This window comes from Schistocerca cancellata, chromosome 3 (assembly GCF_023864275.1).
Source record: "Schistocerca cancellata isolate TAMUIC-IGC-003103 chromosome 3, iqSchCanc2.1, whole genome shotgun sequence".
NCBI classification, from domain to species: Eukaryota; Metazoa; Arthropoda; class Insecta; order Orthoptera; family Acrididae; genus Schistocerca; species Schistocerca cancellata.
In genome coordinates, this window is record NC_064628.1 from 532818912 (window position 1) to 532833543 (window position 14632).

At 42.3% G+C, this 14632-nt stretch overlaps 1 protein-coding gene across 1 annotated transcript in view; it reads right to left on the reverse strand.

Annotated features, from left to right (window-relative positions):
• Window positions 1-14632, reverse strand: part of LOC126175366 (uncharacterized) — a 557388-nt gene that overhangs the window by 338640 nt on the left and 204116 nt on the right. The window lies entirely within an intron of this gene.

Below are 14632 nucleotides of genomic sequence, written 5' to 3' on the forward strand. Positions count from 1 at the left end.
AGGGTAGGTCGCAGTAGCGTCCTATATGTGGTCCCCTTCACAGATGAACCACACTTCCCAAAATTACTCCAATAAACCGAGGTCGACCATTCGCCTGCACTACTGCAATACTCATTCCATTTCATATCGCTTTGCAGATATTTAAACCACTTTTCTATGTCAAGCACGACACTACTAGCTCTGTATCCGAATATTACGGGTTTGTTTTTCCTTCTCATCCGCATTGACACCCATTTCTCTGCACGTAGAGGTAGCTGCCATGCACCACACCAATATAAATATTGTCTAAGTCACTTTATATCCTTCTACAGTCAATCAACTTCGACACCTTTTCGTACACCACATATTCAACAGCTAACAACCGCAGATTGCTGCCCATTCTGTCCGCCAACTCATTGTAGTATGCAGAGAACAACAGCAGTCCTATCACATTTCCCTGGGACACTGACGATACCATTGTCTCTCATGAACACTCGCCGTTCAGGACAACACATTGGGTTCTACAGCTTAAAAAGTCTTCTAGCCACTCACACACATGTGAACCTATTCCATATGCTCGTACCTTCGTCAACGAACTACAGTGGGGAACCGTATCAAATGCTTTTCTGGAAATCTAGAAATAAGCTATCTGCTTGTTGCCTTTCATCCATAGTTCGCAGTATATCATGTGAGAGAAGGGAAAGCTCAGTTTCGCACGAGCGATACTTTCTAAAACCACGCTGATTCGTAGGCGTAACCTTCTCAGCCTTAAAAATGTTTTGCTATATTCGAACTGCAATTCTGCGAGTCCGTTTTTTCGCCTTTCTTATATACAGGAATCACCTGCGCTTTAGTCCGCAGCTCGTGGTCGTACGGTAGCGTTCTCGCTTCCCACGCCCGGGTTCGATTCCCGGCGGGTCAGGGATTTTCTCTGCCTCGTGATGACTGGGTGTTGTGTGATGTCCTTAGGTTAGTTAGGTTTAAGTAGTTCTAAGTTCTAGGGGACTGATGACCATAGATGTTAAGTCCCATAGTGCTCAGAGCCATTTGAACCATTTGAACCTGCGCTTTTTTCCAAGTCGCTTGGGATTCTGCGCTGGATGTGAGATTCGCGATAAATGTAAACTGGGTAAGGGGCCAATGCTGTAGAGTGCTCTTTGTAAAACCGAATTGGAATTTTATCCGAATGTGGTCACTTATTTGCCAATAATGGGATCCTTGCTGTGAAACATTTTATTTCAAAAACATACTTACTTAGTTACAGTCACTCTTAATACACTCCCCTCCTCAATCCCTACAACGCTCCATGTGAATTTTCCATTGATAGAAACAGTGTTGGTAGTTTTCTTCTACGAGTTCCTTTCCTTTATGATGCACGCCGCTTTTTCTCTCTGTGCTTCAACGGATTGAGATCTATTTACTTTTAATGCAGATTTGACCTTAGGTAATAGATAAAAGTCACATGGTGCTAGGCCAGGCGAATAAAGTGTGTGGTTTAACAATGGGATGCTGTACTTCGCCAGAAACCTTTTAACAGACAACGTGGGATGGACTGGTGCGTTGTCTTTACGAGGAATCCATGGCTTGTTCTTCCATAATTCGCGTCGTTTATTCTTCTAAGCAAGAACCTCAAGGAAGTTATGTTGATTAATAGCTCAACCCAGACAAGACACACAATACCATGAATATTGAAAAGAACAATCATCATCGCTTTGAATCTTTATTTGCTCCGTCTGTGAAGTTCAGACCCTATAATGCATCGACTGTCAATATGTTGTTGGATCATAAGAGAAAAAAAACAAGATTCGCCACGTGTTATCACTCTTTCCAAGAAATTATGGTCATTTTCAATGTTATCCAAAGTATCATTACAAACTTTTTCCAGAGGTTACTTTTGTTCGATCGTGGAAATGTTCAGCACCAGTATCGCACACACTTTTCTAACGTTATATTGGTTATGTAAAATTTGCCTTACGCATACTTTGTTAATTCCTACAATTTCTGTAACCGATCGTCAGATGGAATGAGTTTACGTACTTTCCCCATATTTTCATCCGGTTTTGAAGTTTAAGGACGTCCTGGGCATCTATCACGTTGAAAGTCTTCTCAGCCATCTTTGAAAGGCTTGCACCACTCAAAAATTCGCGTACATGATAAACAGTCTACGCCACGCGCTTCTTTTAGTAAAAGATAGGTTCAGCAGCAGTTTTTCCAAGTTTCATGCGAAACTTCACGACGATTCGGTGCTCTATTATTACACTTATCTTTCCAGGGAAACAAAATAACAGCTTTTACACAAGATTTGTCTACAGACACCAAATATGCCGCATTCGACTGAAGGCTTCACGCTTCACAGCTGTTTGTAGCTCATCTTTGGCGCATGCATACTTACTCTGTGACAGCATTAAACTGGCTATTTTATAGCTTTCTAAGCCCTTTTGGTAGGTCTTTCTAACCGGAATTTAGTATTTGTAATTATTTTGGCAGCAATTTTTACTATTTCGCATAGTCGCCTAGATCTTTGTCAGGCTTATACTTTGATTGCTAGTCAGCTGTTGTTAAGCGCGTGAACCCCGCAGTGATTGCTAGTCAGCTGTTTTTAAGCGCGTGAACTCTGCAGTATTCTCTGTGGGAAGAAGAAACGTTTTTCAGATGTGCAAGAGTTGACCATTTTCAAAATAGCGTAAGTTATTCTATTATAAAATATCTTCCAGGACCTGTGTACTGATATGTTGTCTAATTGCTTTAGAAGATGTTCATCGGTTATTTACGTCCAAGACTTATTTTATTTTGTCGAAAGGGCTCTCTTTATTTCGATACCCATTTGGGACGCATGGCAGGTCTGCTTAAAAGCAACATTTTGTTTTTCTTTTCTCCCCAGGCACAGTGTGTCGCTGAAAGCACTTTCTGTAAGGGGAATGTAAGACATTATAAATGACCCTAATTTCATGCTTTCTTCTGATTGTGAGGGTGAAGTGAATGAGACCACTGATACAGGCGAGCTCCCTCCAGGTGGGCGCAGGTGAGATGTTTGACTGTGATGGTATCGACAAAAGTTTGTTGAAAAATACTCTTCCAGATAATGTTTTAGGTAACATGGAAGTTCAGGGACGACAAGGAAAATGCAATCACAATAAGCAAATGAAATTTAATATCAAATCTAACTGGGCAATAAAAGATACAACTTTCAGTAAAATCTACCGCGATGTAGCAGAAAATGAACCGATCAACTGCAATTTGGCAGCACCACTGAAACCTAAGTCCGGAATTCATTGCTTGGAAGAATTTTTTGATGAATTAGTACTGAACTTTACTGCCGGTGAAAGTCCCAGATATTCTACACAGAAGAATAATCGTGACTGAGTTATCCAACGAACCCTTAAGTAAGTCCTTTGGTATCCAGTGGAAAGCAATATATCGGAACCTTTCTCTCCCAAACGAACAGTTGTATTAGAATTAAGATGAGGACACTGATATAAGGTGCGTGGGACACTGTATGAGCTGCGGAAGTTATGTGGAAATGAAGTTCCACCTTCACTTCACATCTGAATACAATGCCAGCTGACGAAAGGGATAAAGTTTTCAAAATGCATCCCATGATCGACATGCTGAATAAGAATTTTATGATGCTTCATGTATTTCTGATAGCCTGATCATTGAAGAGCGCATAGTTCAGTATTGGGGATATCATTATCTGAAGCTACTCCTGTACGGGAAACCAGTGAGATTCGGATTCAAACAGTGGACCATGAGCTGTTCCCATATCTACTGCCACACGAATGAAAATATTCCACTGTTCCAATTCAAAACGATGGTGCCAAGGGCATATCTTGCTTAGTCATTCGCCGTTTCTGACGCAAAAAGGGGATGACATCCATGATAGCTGAAAGCATCCATTCCACGTGTAGCAGTTGAACTAAGAACTTCTGGAACTGCGCACGTGATTGAGTCCAAGACGTTTGTGAAACAAAGAAAATGTTGAACTTTCAACAGAAATGCAATGAACTACTGCTCCGTGTGCAATATGGGACTCCATATGAAATTCTTTGTTTGGTAAAAAAAAAAAAATAGAAAAAATGTACAAGGTGTGCCATGCGCCGTGATCCCCATTTGGGGATCGGTTAAAGTGCAATGTTGATTTCAAGGTTATTTCCTGTTTTTTTACTTTACATTCTTTTTCCCATTCTGGGTATCAATCAGGCAACCCAGCGATAAAAGTAGATCGAAACAAAAAAAAATCGGCAGTTAATGGGCTAAAGAAGGCTGTTGAAATACAAGTGTTAGACGGTCTGACCAATAGAGACAACGCTCTGTCAATTGAAGTCCCAACGTTCGCCGAAAGAGTTCCGCTCCCAACCTGAGCGGCAGATACACTGAGAGCGAAAACTTCTGGTCCAGCAGTCAGCGATCGCTTCTCCCATCACTCTAAACGTCAAGGCGTGCGGCCTGATGGTGAGTGAAAGGCGTGGGGTGCGAAGGGAGTATGAAGGAGATACGATGCAGCAAAACGCTCATTCTACAGCAATCGCTTGAAGATGACTGCAGGACAACCGACAGCAACGCAAACAGACGATCCCCGGGATAGCTTAAGGTCACACATCGAGCACTGATGTACACAACAATGATAATAACCTCTGTAGCGGAGGTCACTAACGCAGGCTTGTGTGGTGACGCTCGTCAGAGATTGTCGTTTAAAACGCTTCTGGTGGTAGATAAATTTCATCTATTGTATTTCAATGACGAAGAGATGTGTAGATGGTGCCGTACCAATTGTAAATTTGACAACTAATTTTGAAACGTAGACGAATTTTAACAACCACTTCCGTCAGTGAAATGACCTAGTAATCTGAAATAAATATTATGTGGCATTCCACGGGAGTTGTTTAGAAACGGCTGCTGCGTGCCTGCAAGCAGACAGCCTGCTGGAGGCAGCAGTGGGATCGTAAACAGTGTATTTCACAGCTGCGTGAATACCAGCGAGTCAGCGACCGGCCCAGGGGGTTACGACGACGATATGTTTCGCGATAGGCAGTAAAACGCATATCTGGAACAAGTAAAAAGCTCACGATGTCGTTAACCTAACGCAGTGTATACTAAGACCAAGTCAAAAGCAAGACATTGAGACGAAGCCGAGTAGGATCCAAGACTGAGTGGCGTGTGACGTACAGAGCTTCGCACATTGCTCGACAGTGACTGTCAGACTGCCGCGCTCGGCTCATTAATGGCGTTACCCGATAAAGGCACGGTTATCAACTGACCCACTGCGAGCGCCCTCTTACGATACCTCTAGGATCTGACACCATTCGAGCCGCTTTCTGCATCGTAATCTACTGATAATGCTGCTGTCTTGACCGACTCACCTCACACTTTTGTCCGGTGTCGTTGGCCACTAACTTGTTTGCTTTGGCGCCTTGCTACCTACACCATCAGTGAAGGGAGAATGTCAACAGACCTGTCATGGTGGCACTTACCGATATTACGCCAGCCAAAGGCAGATCCAATGTCAATTATACATTGATCAACCAGAACGTTATGGCCACCTACCTAGCAGCCGGTATGTCGACCGCTTGTACCGATAAGAGCAGCGATGGGTATGGAAGCAATGAGGCTTTGGTAGGTCTCTGGAATAAGCTGGCACCAAATCTGCACACACTAATCACCTAATTCCCGTAAATTCCGGGGAGGATTCAGATGAGCTCTGACGCTATGTTCAATCACATCCCAGACGTGTTAGATCGGGTTCAGATCTGGTAAGATGGGGGCCAGCACATCAACTGCAACTTTCGACTGTGTTCCTCAAACCACTCCATTACACTCCTGGTCTTGCAATAGGTCGTATTATTAATACCACTGTCATCAGGAAACATGATCGTTATGAAGGGCTATACGTAGTCTGCAACGAGTGTACAATACTCCCTGGCCGTCATGGTGCCTTGCACAAGCTTCCCTGGATCCATGGATTAGCAAATGAATATTCCCCACAGCGTAATGGAACCGCCGCCAGCTTCTCTCCGTCCCGCACTTCAGGAGTCAAGGAAATGTTACCCTGGATTCGCGCCCTCCCATCGGCGTGATGGAGGATGTATCGGGATTCATGCAACGCTCTCCCACTGCGCCGACGTCCACTGCCGGAGGTCACGTGCCTATTTCAGTCGTAGATACAGACATTGGCACATGCATTGTTCGCCGGCTGCGAAGGCCCATCGTTAGTAGTGTTCGGATCACTGTGTGTTCAGATACACTTGTATTCTACCCAGTATTAAAGTCCTATATTAGTTCCTTCACATTTCTCCTCCTGTTCTGTTTTGCCAGTCTGCTAACCTACGACGTCCGACATCCGTAATCAGGCGTGGCCACACGACCTCACGAAGTCTCGACATGGTTTTACCTTGGTTTCGCAACGGAATTCCTCGAACGCCCGACATGTCGTGCAGTTTCTGAAATGCTCGAGCTGCGTCTCCGGGCTATCACGATCTGCTCTCGGTCAAACTTTGCTCGATCGCGCGCCTTGCCCGTTCTACACATGGACAGCACGCTCACTGATACATGCACCGTCGGTGTGTGACTACCAGTCATTCCTCGCCATATGACGATGCTGTCACCTGGACAGGTTTTTATCGATAGTAGGTCGGTGGTCATAATGTTCTGGCTGACCAGTGTATATGTCATAACCACCATTAATCAAGCACGATTTAAGGTTGGGCAAGGCGAGGAAATGGTCAACCTCCAAATTATGAATCTAGGATTAGCAAACGAGATGATATTCGCTGGTAAGTTGCGCAGTCTTCTTATAACCTGAGGTACATCGGTGTAAGTATTACGCGATTACAGACATATTAAGCACCTGACTTACGAGAACACAAGGAAGACAATCTAAGCCGTCGACCATCACAGCTACGTTAACGAGCTAACAGCTGTAATAAGATAAGTACAGCAGTCGCATGTGGAGAGGGTGTTATCGTTATCCAGAGAGAAATGAAGAAAGACTGGCAGAAGTATGGTACCCCTTATATTACCTAGAATTAAAGAGAACCTCTCACAAGGACTTTTAGTGATCTGCCCGTATGGAAAACGCACGTAAGCTTTCCACATCAAGCTTTTGGAAGTATCTTCACTTGACGAAATAACTGTATGGTTGCAGACATCCATTTCCCACAATCCCTCTGAAAAACGATCACTGCGTTCTTCTTAGTCATTCAAGCAGCTCATTCTGAATGACCACGTATGAATGGGAAACCGTATTGCTTCGTCTAAATAGTTACAGCTCTGATACCACTGCAGGATACAGACGTCATCCTAATATCTGAACAGTAGTCGAGCCATATGCTAAATGTTTCTCGTCTAACTACTAGAGTCTTCTGAAAACGTTAGTTAATTATCTTTTGCTTTACATCTCGGTGTAAGTACTAGATCCAACTAATAAAAATAAATGATATTTCCTGCCACAGAAAACGGATGACAAAGTAAATTAGAATTATCTGCCACTAACAAATTTGTATTCAGAACGTAACCCCACTAACAGCTTGGAAGAAAATATGTATATGGTAGGACACGAGACTATTAGGGAGTATTTGCGAGTTTCTCGGAAAGACTGCGTGATAAAATTGGGGCTTGCAATCCAGGAATGCCTCCAAAACATATCACGGGACTGCATCGGGCAATCCATACTGTGCTATTATGGTAAGAGTATAAATATTCCTGCACTGTTCTACAGGTTGTCCTACAGTGTCCATTCTGAACTCTTCCTCCAAACATGACTACTTTCTGAAGTGTTACGTTTTTTAGTTTTCAAGGACGTGCTACTAGTTAATAACTTGACTTTGGGACTAATTCGATACATTTCGTAGAGTTACTTTTGTTTCACCCGTTGGAAAGAATTGTTTTTAACCTCTCAGAAAAAAACTCCCATATAGTGAACGCAATCAGTCTTCAGTCTCGCAAGGAGAGAGCAAGAGGACTTGTGTGGCAATTTATAAACACCTTCGTACAGTGGAAGTAGGCGCATCTGCGGTATGCACTTCCAGTGACCAACGCTCTGGACACATGTTTTGCGCGCTGCGACGGAATAGTTGCTCCCTCTTCTACACCGTCAATACCTAAACGAATGAAAAAGTAAATAAATAATCTGCAGAGCGTACATTCTGAGAAGAAAAAGTACCGTGTGTGACAGAACAAAGTTTGTAATAAATGAGAGCTATTTCCGCTGCCAGAGAGACGCGTCAGGGAGAAACTGGCACATTCATCGAGAAAGCTCTTTTCGTTTATTGGGAAGCGCATTGACGGCGTTATAAAAACGCGTCCACTCCGAGCACTGGTTCTGCACATCACACACACACACACACACACACACACACACACACACACACACGTGCGTGCACGCGCGGCGCTGCGAACCGAGTCGTAAATTCATCTCGACTCGGGATTCAGGACGGGCTGTTATTGGACTTCTCCCCGGGTCCCGGAATCTGACAGCCTAAAAAATGTCCCTATAGATACCGGCCGCACATTCCCAGCGCACAAAAAGGCAATTCCCTGTGGTAGACGTAGCTACGTTTGCCTTTTCCTCCTGATGTTTTTGATACGGAGACGTTCTTTTGTCGTAACGCTTCCCTACCCACACCACAAAACCGAAGATCGCCAGTTAGCCACTATCGACGGATAGCACTTTTAGTGATGCTCCAGAACGCAGCTCCGCTATAAGAAATCATAATCTTTTATTCAATTTGGGCATGAGTGTGTTTGAACTTAGGATAATTTTAGTTAAGTAGTGTGTAAGTTTAGGGACTGATGACCTTAGCAGTTAAGTCCCATAAGATTTCACACACATTTGAACTTTTTTTTAAATTTAATTTCTTACACCAGTAGGAGGTACGGTGCAGATATGAATACGACGCAACATGCCCATAAGGCATTTGAGTGTTTGACACACAAGAGGTACGTGAAAATTCGCAGACTGAAAAGGCCAGAAACGTGTGCGTGCGTGCGTGTGTGGAGCGAATTTCGACGAAACTTGATACATATGTGACTATCTATATGGAAAACAATTCTAATGGACTGAGACAGGCCAAGCACGCTTATAGAAGCGAACTTCCAGTGTGATTAGTGTTCTCGATCGCAATTAGTACATGGCAGGGGCCGTTTATTAAATGTTGTTGAGCGACAATGAGAATGACATGTTTCCCCCGGGCAACTTTATTTTGCTTGTTCAAGAGTTGATTCATACGACGTATTTATTAATATCTGCATTATTTGGGGAAACAAGGAATGTGGTTTACAGGGTAGTCACATACAGTCTGAAAAGCTTGTAAGGGTGCTTAAGGCAGGCTTTTCTGAGAAATAATCGTTAAGAACACAAAATTCGTTACGTTGTACCGTTTCCGAGGTAATCAGCGGTGAAGTTAGTCACGAGACTATTCAGCTCTTGGCTCGGGTTCGATCCCTACTAATATCCCACATTTAATTTTTTTATCGCTGTCCTTTCAAATTTTTTGAAAACGATAATGAAGTACACGTCTGGCGACATCATCTCTGAGGGCTGCTTGAATTTGCGCGAGTAACGGCCGGACTGGTTAACTTCAATGCTAATTAACTCGGAAACAGCGCAACTTCTTGAATTTTTTTTCTTGATACTTATTTTTCAGCAGAACCTACCTCGCAACACGCTTAGAACCTTTTCAGAATGTTTCTGACCACCCTATATGATCAAGTTTTGTTCTAATATTTCTATAACTTTGTAAAAGAATTTACCTAAGAATTTGTATAATGCATCTACACCTTTAAAAATACCTAAAGAAACTGGTTTTATGCCATTGACATTTCTGCCCTTTTCTTATTTAGTAAAAAATAAGTTAAATAACCAACCAGGCAGTCAGTTATTTCGCGTAGTTCGGGAAAATATTGCGAGTTCGTTACCAGACATTCTGTTACATTTCTCGCTGTAAACATCAACAATACGCGAAAGGTATGCTAGGTTGAACAGCCCCTCGGCAGTATATGTTGCACTGCGTTATGTACCTTGCTCTTGCGATACGATCACAGAGACGATTCATACCATTTTTTTCTAATTTTAGGTGAAAATGTAACTCGCGTGGTATGGAGGTTTATCTCCTCGATACCGACGTTACTTCCCTTTCATTAGATTGGTAACGCTGATTGAAGTTCACAGCTTGCCACCGGCAAAAACAACATGGTACTGCGAATATCATTTATATGAAACATGTATTAACTTTTTTTCCAGTACTACAGGAGATAGAGTTCAGAAACTAACTTAAAATCGTTTAGTAACTTACAAGAAATGATGTTTGTCATTTTCAGCACATATTTATTTCAGAGCGATAGTTGGTTCCCCGGGGGGGGGGGGGGGGGGTGTTGTCCACTGGGGGCCGAACGAGCCGTGCTGTAGCCTGTTGTGGGGTTGTGAACCACTGAGGGCTACGGCGCGGACGAAGCCTCTCTGACGTTTCTAGGTCCCCTCTTCAATGGAATAGAATACAATACAACGTTTGTTTTATTTAACAAGCTTTAAGAGCTTTAAAATTTAAAATGCTGAGACATCACTTTTCACCATGCCCTCGTATATTTGTAATGTTTCATATGAAACTGAAGCCAGCTTCGTCGCTTCATTTTCTGTCAATTTACGTTTATTTATGACCCAAAGAAAATAATGATATTAGCTGCTATTCGACACTGCAATACAGCAATGGACAAAGATTAAATTTTGTGCCGTGATGGTGAACGTTTGCGAGAAACAGCAAAATCCGGTTTAGGGTCCCGTCAGGCACAATTATTCAACTTTCTCCACTTGTGTATTTCAATGCCAGTAGCTGCTGATGTCTCTATTTACTTTGGATGATAACATATATGACTGCGGGATTAAAAATGGTGTCTGTTCTTTCGGCCACATACACACACGTTGGTGAGTATGCTTTGTAGTCTTAGTGACGTGCACTTCTCCTTGCAAATGGTAAAAATGCAACAGTAGGTATGTAAGTGTGTTCACACACCATTAAGAGGTACGTCTACGACGAACAAATACATATTAGCAGAAACCAATGTACTGGCAGCATTCTCTCCAATTTCCATTAAATGTGGGGAAGTACGAAAAAGAGATGCAAACAAAAATAATGTACAGTACGAACGATGTAATTAAAGTGCATTCAAGTCGAGTAGTACACACGCAGATTCATAAACAGTAACAAATAGACACGAGTCTACAAAATATTGTGCAACGAAACCAGTTTCATATGGAGCAAAACCAAACATGAAATCATTAATCCCAGCCAATATTACGGATGCAAGCAAAAGTTAAGAACGATACGAGTAACATATTTATAACGCAGTTTCAAGAGCGCAAAACATGCAATAAGCTCGTAATCTTGAACACAGTTCAATGAAACCATATTGTTTCTAGTCAGCTAATTTTAAGGTTTTGACATTGGTAAAGCACAATTATTTCCACTTGATAACGGCCACACGGTCGAAACTGACAGTTTTTACAAATAAATAATTGTACAGTTAAAAGGCAACCATAATGTCATTTACCAAATTTAACGTGACAAGGAACTCCAGCTACGTTTAGTTAATCTATAGTCTTTGATTGAGATTTCTCCAATATATTATTTTGTAAGGTAACGTTTTAACGTTCACATTTTATCAACAGGCTGCCTGGCCCATTCATAGTGTACAAATCAAAAATGTCACCATCGCACAGTGAGAATACGGTTTTTCGCACCATAATTTCCCGCATTTGAGATTCACTGCCAGGCTACTAAGAGCGCTACTGTCGTTATGTGCTTTCGTATCATGACACGGGCCTACCACTTCTTATGTTTTGGTGTTCTATGAGTGACACGAACGAGACAGCTCCGGGCAGAGCAAATTTGAAGGCCTCGAGGAGTCGGAGTGCGGGACGGTACCAGCACGGGCGTAGCTGCCAAGTGGACAACCTGGTGGAACGGTTGCTGTCTTGTCTAGTCAGAGCTAACACCTTTTAAAATGTAGGGTTCTACACACGCACCAACCGAGAGACCAGTATGTTCAGTATTTTCTTTTTTCCCAAGACACAGGCAACTGACTAACGCAATGAGTTAAAACTTCACAGAATGCACTAACACACGAGTTACACATAGTACTTAAGTCTCGTTTTTGTTTTTAGCATCAAAGTTAGTGTTAAGTACTATTGGCTGAAGAGCGGGTTATTTGTACCGCTGCCAGACCACCTCCCCCCAACCCCGGCCGCTACATGGGGGCGAGGGGGATGAAATGAGAAAGGGAAAAAAACCCACACGAGTTACAGTGCTCCTTGCGGCAACCAGCGTTAATTTGGCGGCCATTTTGACAGTGATGAGAACAATGAGAGGAGCCAATCAATCGTCTGTGTGGAAAGTGAACTGCTTTAGTTGGTGAGTCGTTTAATTTTTCTTTGCAGTATGTCTAGCGAAATATGAATTAACGCGTCTGAAGCGTGTTTCATGTCCAGTTGCATGAATCTAAGCGACAGGAGCTAACGTAGAGATGGGCAGCAAATATTAAACGGAGAGATGAAATCGGTCAACCAGAGTCCTGAAATCCTGAAAGCAAACTTTCGGCAGTTTGGTCAATAATACTCTTAATAAGTCGTCAGGAGCATTTAGTAAGACTGTAGTCTACGCTTTTATATATTTTCATACAAAAAAAAAAAATACCGTTTCTGTTAGTTAACCACAGCACATTTCGGAGTTTACTACACAGTCCTCAGGTGCTACCGGTTTATTTTGCATTAGTTTACAAGAAGTTACCGTGGGTGGACGTAAATGTTTTGAATCGTACTGAAGTTTTATCTAATTCGAAAACTTTATCCATATTTAGACTAAAACGTTCCTTGTTGCTGCCATTGTACAAAGATATCACTGCTTTTTACTGTTTTTCGAGAAAAAATAAAAGCTACCATGAGGTATCTACAGTTACCCAACGTCAGTTTCAAGGGGGGAGGGGGGAGGCAGGGGGAGGAGGAGGAGGGAGAGAAAGCAGACGTCGTCCTATACTACAGATAAAATGGCGGACAGTTTGTTTCAAGTATGGCCACTTTATGAAATCTGAACTCGTTGGACTAGCATCAGTCGGGAAGTTGGCACAACAGTGCTACATCATGGCACAAGCTGTTGGGTGGAGTTGTGGTTGGCCGAAATGCCTACAAACGTTCAATTTATCGTTGGGCTGTGTAGGGCAGTTAACTTGAGCCCCAGAAGGTGTTGCAGACGCGGGATATTTTGAACCTTCGGCTGGACACCGTTGTGGTGATAAGACTCTGGTAAATAGAAGTGTGTTGTTGCTTGTAAGGACACAGACAGAAAATTAAATATGTTATCTGTGCAAACGTTCAGTACTCGTTAGTCGTAACTCTAACGTCTGTAGATTCCGGTGTACGTAAAAGAAAATGGTAAGTTGTGCAGCGTTTAGCTACACGAATAATTTCAGGTATGGAACCAATATTACCTTTCACAGTTACGTGGATATGTTTAGATGTTTTATATTAGGGACTTTCAGTTGTAAGTAGTCTGTGTAGGTTTTTATATTGGTAACGCCACGTAGCGCTCTGTATGAAAATCGCTGGCTGTGCTGTGTGCAGTCTGTGGCTGGTTTGCATTGTTGTCTGCCATTGTAGTGTTGTGCTGTTGGCTGTTAAAAGCGCGTAGCGTTGCGCAGTTGGAGGTGAGCCGCCAGCAGTGGTGGATGTGGGGAAGTGAGATGGCGAATTTTTGAGAGCGGATGATCTGGACGTGTGTCCATCAGAAACAGTACATTTGTAAGACTGGATGTCATGACCTGCTATATATTATGACCTTTGAACACTATTAAGGTAAATACATTGTTTGTTCTCTATCAAAATCTTTCATTTACTAACTATGCCTATCAGTAGTTAGTGCCTTCAATAGTTTGAATCTTTTATTTAGCTGGCAGTAGTGGCGCTCGCTGTATTGCAGTAGTTCGAGTAACCAAGATTTTTGTGATTCATGAAAGGTATTGGTTATTGTTAGTCAGGGCCATTCTTTTGTAGGGATTTTTGAAAGTCAAATTGCGTTGCGCTAAAAAATATTGTGTGTCAGTTTAGTGTTGATCAGTATAAGTAAAGAGAGTAATGTCTGTGTACGTTCAGTTTTGCTCAGCTGTTTGAAAATCAAATAATGTAAGAGGTTTATCACCACAGTAATTCATTAATTTTTCTAAGGGGACGTTACACAGTCATAGCGTATTTTCAACACGCTTCAGTTTTCTTGTTTTTTCTTTAACAGTAGCTGTTATTTTTGACATTAGGCTACTGGTGAACATAAGGTTCAAAACGTTTCACTACGCAGTGCTGTAAAATGGCCCAGCTTTTGGCGAGGGTATTAGGATTCACCTTCACACTGCAGGCGACATGAAACGGTAAAAAGGTAATGTATCAAATACTGGAAAAATCTTTTCAATTCAAGAATTTGGAGGACTGAACAACGAAATGTTACAATTCGCTCTCAGGCCAACGTAGTAAGGTGCAGTTAGTTTTGAATAGACATTTATTGCAAATTTCTTGTAGTAAATTGCTTGGTGGTTATTTTTGCATTAATTAAAATGCTGTCTTGTAGTTACATGCTGAAATGAGACATACGTTGTCACATGACTCAAAGGACGATGTGTT